This window comes from Hypomesus transpacificus, chromosome 16 (assembly GCF_021917145.1).
Source record: "Hypomesus transpacificus isolate Combined female chromosome 16, fHypTra1, whole genome shotgun sequence".
Taxonomy (NCBI): Eukaryota; Metazoa; Chordata; class Actinopteri; order Osmeriformes; family Osmeridae; genus Hypomesus; species Hypomesus transpacificus.
In genome coordinates this window covers 1,102,366-1,108,449 of record NC_061075.1, presented here as the reverse complement: position 1 = coordinate 1,108,449, position 6,084 = coordinate 1,102,366, and positions in this window count along the sequence as shown.

Genomic DNA, 6,084 nt, shown 5'->3' with positions numbered 1-6,084 from the left:
TCTCACAAAGAAAGAACACCATTTAAAAATTGTTCACCGACAGAAATATAACAGCAACTGAAAGTCTAAGGAAAAGGCTTAAAGACCTGTTACATCGCTGCTCTGTATCATCCCTGCAGATCGTATCAACAAAGCATGAAGGGTAAACAATTTGCTGTTATGTGCTCGGAATCTAACATAACATACAGTCTATATTTATAATTAATTTGACCACAGGGCTTTCTGCTACCAGATACATGACTGTGAGCTGACCAGTTAAATGTTACATAACAAAATGTCACACCCAGTCTCTCCACAAGGGGGCGTTTGTTATTTTTTTATGAGTGAAGGAAAGGAAATAAGCCCTAAGCCAATCTGCCTCTAGTAAACTGCAGGCAGGCGAGGGGGTTAAAGTAACTGTACATTTGGGTCAGGTACTTACTAAAGACCGACAACTAATTCAAAAGTAGAAGGGATGGGTGAGGAAAGATAAAGAGAAGTGAGGAGACAGTTTCACACTAAATCGATGCATCTGACAGGAAAATGTTTTGACACGCTGACAATTTCGTCTGATGACCACAGAGTATTTGCAGATCTTCTAAGGCCAGATCTCCTCCTCGAGGAAATCGTTCTGACAGGATGAACCAGTAATTTAGCCATTACAGTAACCATCAGTGGGTCGACCGGACAGATGTATTTAATAGCCGCCCGTCAAAGCTATGTTCTGCTTTAACAGCCGAGTAAAGCTGGGCGAAATGGGGAACGACTGATGGCAGAGATACAGGGTTGAAGGAGAGAGAGATGGAGGGAAGATAGGCACAGAGAGAGATGGAGAGAGAGAGGCACAGAGAAAGATGGAGAGAAGATAGGCACAGAGAGAGATGGAGAGAGAGGCACAGAGAGAGATGGAGAGAAGAGAGAGGCACAGAGAGAGGTACAGAGAGAGATGGAGAGAGGCACAGAGAGAGATGGAGAGAGGCACAGAGAGAGATGGAGAGAGGAGAGGCACAGAGAGAGATGGAGAGAGGAGAGGCACAGAGAGAGATGGAGAGAGGCACAGAGAGAGATGGAGAGAGGCACAGAGAGAGATGGAGAGAGGAGAGGCACAGAGAGAGATGGAGAGAGGAGAGGCACAGAGAGAGATGGAGAGAGGAGAGGCACAGAGAGAGATGGAGAGAGGCACAGAGAGAGATGGAGAGAGGCACAGAGAGAGATGGAGAGAGGAGAGGCACAGAGAGAGATGGAGAGAGGAGAGGCACAGAGAGAGATGGAGAAAAGCCAAAGGCACAGAGAGAGATGGAGAGAGAGAAATACGGTAGGAGCAGGAGGAGAGATGAGATCAAATGAGACAGCGAGTTTGTTTCTCCCCGTGGCGTTTGCACGGCAACAGGAGGGTGGGAAGGCGAGGGGTAGGTGAGGGGGGTGGGTGGGGTGGTTAGGGTGATTAGGGTTAGGCCACCAGGTCAGAGAGGGAACAGGGTGCAAAAGAGGGATAAGGAGGAATAGATACAGGCATGAAATACGAGACTAGACTCCATGTCTTCATGTTTTCCTCTCTCTCTTACTGATCTCTTAATCTCTTTTGACTACCGCCGTTCGCTACCCTAATCTGGACCTGTTTGTTGCCATCCTCCTCACCCTAATCTGTGGGAACGCAAATAAGCGTTTTTTCTTTTTGCTTCAACGGGTGTTAACACGATTGTTTTCCTGTCTAAACAAAGGCGTAACGACGTTAATGAATTTGTCTGGTGACATTTCATATTACTTATGTGTGTGTGTTTGTGTGTGTGTTGCCATGGTAAGAAGGCCAGCAGCACATGTCATATGCTGATTCATCAGATATAGCTAATCCTGGTTGTCGGGGCAACGGCCCATACACTCCACAAGCCTCCTGTCTTTCATGATGACACTCCCTCAGCTAAAAACACCAGACGATAGAACCATCAACCTCCCGGTTCTACCGTTCTCCAACTGCGACCTTCTAACAGTGCTCATCGCATAGCCCAGGCTCTCACCAGTGGATTGTTAGTTATCGGTTTTGCCTTCATGTGTCATGAGTGAAAGAGAGAGAGAAGAAAGAAAGAGACAGAGAGACAAAGACAGAGACATAGAGAGAGGGGGAGGGAGAGAGAGAGAGAGAGAGAGAGAGAGAGAGAGAGAGAGAGAGAGAGAGAGAGAGCGAGAGAGAGAAGTGGAGGGACGACAGCGAGAGAGTAGAATACAGTATAGGGACACCAAGATATATTGCATTCCATTCACCCTCCAGGGACAGGCCTGTTGGGCTAGGATGTGGAGAAGATGCTAGTTAAACTCTCCTTTTTTACATAATATTGACTGAGTGGTCATAATGCTTCTAATCAAACAGGATGCATTATTTGTCTTCGTGGGATCGTGAGTTATCAATAGAATTACTCTGGGCTCTGAACTAAGAACTAAGCTTCTTGAGATAGGATCTAAGAACTAGGTTTCCAGGGCTAGGAACTAAGAACTAGGTTTCTGGGTCTGGCTGAGAGGACAGTGATTCATGATCTCCGGCAGGTTGTGAAGTCGGGGGTCTTGCTACTCATCCGTTGTCATGGAAGCACACGTTGTCATGGAAGCACACATTGTCATGGAAGCACATTGGCGAGATCTGATCCCAGCTCAGCGTTGGACGCCTCAGCTCTCTCTTCTTCTGCTCTCCCGACACATCTTTTCTCTTTTTCTCACCTCCACGTCAGTCTTCGGTTACAGATCTAGTCTTATTCCACGTGTGCAAGACCCCCCCCCCCACACACACACACACACACAGGCACACACACACTGACTTTGGTTTGAACTCTGACTTCCAGGAATGGTTGACATTTTTCCTGCCGTGTGTTCGTCAAGCCTCCCCCTTGAACGTGACCTTTTCGCTGAGCTCCCATCTGCCCTTGTTGACTGAAGCATGCCGACCAGGCCTCTACACACAAGGCTCCTTCAGACACTAGAGAGAGTAAAACAGCCCTCTGTCTCATACTCGACCGTCCACCCCTGCTGAACCCACTTTCTAACAAATACTGTTAGAAAGACTTAAAGATAACAAATCTTTAAGTCCCTTGTCACACCCCTACTATATTTATCTCCCTGCTTAACTTTATTACATCTTTTTACCTTTGCTTCGGATGACTGACTGAATAAAAAACTAAACAGAGGGAGAAAAGAAAAGGGATGAGGGAATGAGACAAGGGAAGACCATTGAAACAAAGGTAATGGCAAAGGTTTAACCTTCACTGTTTACAATCCATTGATATCCTGTATAGTATATATAACTATATACTTTGGAACTCTCAAAGTATCTTGCCCCTGAAGCTGAACACAGCAGGGTCAACCCTACAGAACATCGAACAGCGAAGCTCTGAGCTGGTTTTGGTCCAGGAATAAAATCTCAGTTTGGCTGTGAAGACGACACACAAACATGATGGCAACATGGTGACACAGATCTGTGCCATCAGGGCCCATATGGAGGAGAGCAGAAGGGGATGATGAAGAGGATGATGATGATGATAGTTGTGGTGGTGATGGAGGCCAGGATGATGATGATGTTTATGAGCATTATGATGGCGATGATAATGAGGATGATGACTATCATCATCATGATGATCAGTAGAAGTGATCAGGATTTGTTGTGGTTTGACACAGTGATCTTTTAGTGTCTCACCCTCCTGGAGTGGTGCCAGGGGGGGGGGGGGGTAGAGTGCATTTGAGAGAGGAGATAAGAGGGTTTAGCAGGATGAAGGGGATGAGAGAGAGAGAGAGAGAGAGAGAGAGAGAGAGAGAGTCGGGGAGGAGAGAGGAAGTGAAGAGAGGGCAAATGAAGGAAGGAAGAGAAAGGATCGAAAAGGAAAGGAAAGAATGGAGGCAAAGAGAGAGTTGGGTGGAAAGGTAATGCTTTTTGTGAAACTGATCCTGATCCACAACAGGATGAGTGTTTCTGCTTCCCCGTTGGGGTGTTTCTGCACACATCTGGTGGGCCTCTTCTCCCAAGCACCTCCTCTATCCCCCCAGACAGCAAACGTCTGCAAACAGGAGGGGCCTGGAGCATTTCTTCCTCTCTTTTCTACCTTTCTTCTTTTTCTCCAGATCCTTCTCTCTCTCTCACTCTTTCTCTCTTTCTGTCTTTTTTTATCCTCCTATTTCTTTCTTTCAATTTCTCATTCTCTTAATCCTCTATCCCTCTCTTTCTCTCTCCCTCTCTCTCTCTCTCTCTCTCTCTCTCCGTCTCTCCCTCCCTCTCTTTCACTGTTTCTCTCTATACCTCTCTCCCTCTCTAACTCTCTCTTCTAAGCCTGGGACTACATGCCACTGTTTATCCCTCCCCCTCCCCGTCCATTCTCTCTCCAGCTCTAATTTAGGCATCTCCGCAGTTATGTAAGACCCAGGGTCACAGGGTCAATGACGTTGCATGTGAGCGCGCCGCTCTGCGGGCCAGCGGGAGAGAGAGAAGAGACTTGGAGCGGAGAGGAGAGGAGCAGAGAGGAGAGGAGAGGAGAGAGAGGAGCGGAGCAGAGCGGAGCGAAGAGGAGAGGAGGGGAGAGGAGGGGAGAGAGGAAAGGGAGACAGCAATTGAAGCATTGACTGACAAACAGACAAAACATGAGAAGGACAAGCCTGACAGAAATGAACGCCAATGTGTACAAACACACAAGAGCAGAAAGTGTAAAAGCATCGTACGGACTGAAAGGAAAGCGACTGAGAGAATTGGAGCCGCAAAGATGATGGGCGTGAGAGAGTTGAAAGAAAGAGTGCAAAAAAGAAAGGGAGCGTGAGAAATCATGAGAAAGATACATTCATGAGCCCGTGAAGACACACACCGGTAAACAAATATGGGCGTGGGAAAGAAACAAGATGTGAGACATTGAGATGTGCAATAAAGATTCATGTTTAAGTGGTTGGAAAGGAAGGATTTTTTCAGAGAGGCAGGGGGAAACAAAGGATTAGGAGTAAGCGGAGAAATAGGGGAGGGAGGGAGGCTGGGAAAGCTGCTCCAGTAACCTAGAAAGAGTAAACGCTTCATTTCATAACAGAACCCGTTACATCATAGAGTCTTACTCACAAACAACTGTTTTCATCTCCGATGTTTTCATTATGAGTTTTATCATAAATGCTTATTTACTCAACCTATCTGACGTCTCTCTCTCTCAGTCTTTTACTGTCTATTTTTCTAGATTTCTCTGATCACTTCTCATAGAATATGGAGAGAGAGACAGAGTAGGAAAGAAAGGAATTATGTGACAGAGCTTGTCACAGCGAGAGGATGAGACAGATAGAAAGAGATTACAGTTTTTGAGATTTGCTGAAAAGATATTCATCAGACATCTTTTTTTTCTCATCTTTTTATTTAATACAGTCGAAACTGCTTAAAAGGTTGCAGATTATTTATTTCCTTCTCTCTCTCTCTCTTTATCTCTCTCTTTCTCTCTCTCTCTCTCTGTCTGTCTGTCTCTCTGTTAGCAAACCTATTATGATCCTGTTAATAATAATAAAATATATTGACTTGTCAAATTAACATGTACAACATAATTACATTGTCCCAAAAGACACATCTAGATTATTGGTTTGTCTTTAAATATACATTGACCATTCCATAAAAAAGGTAGGCTACTGTCATGATAAATATTATAATTATTTTTATTTTATTTTGATTTTTTATTCCCCTTAGTATTAGCTATACCCCCCTTAGTATTAGCTAGACTTGGCTCCTTATGTATAGTTAGTCCACATATTTAAGTTTCAATATTCCTATATGTTTATTGTATGCACCTCCCTGCCAAAGTAAATTCCTTGTTTGTGCAAACATTCATGGGGAATAAAATACTTCTGATTCTGATGTTTGTTTATTTGTCTGAAGACAGTCATATTTTATCTAAGATGCCAACATTAAGCCATTTGTTATTGTGCTCTTTAATGACACGGCAAAATCACACATATCTAAATCACAAAAGAAAACTGGAAAACAGAGGGTTTGAAAAGCCAAGATCCAGACCGCTTTGTGGGGATAATTTCTGTGTTTTTGTGACACACTGCCACACTTTCCCACGCGCGCGGAAGCTCTGAGATCCTCCTTAAGCGCGCGGCGGAGGAAGC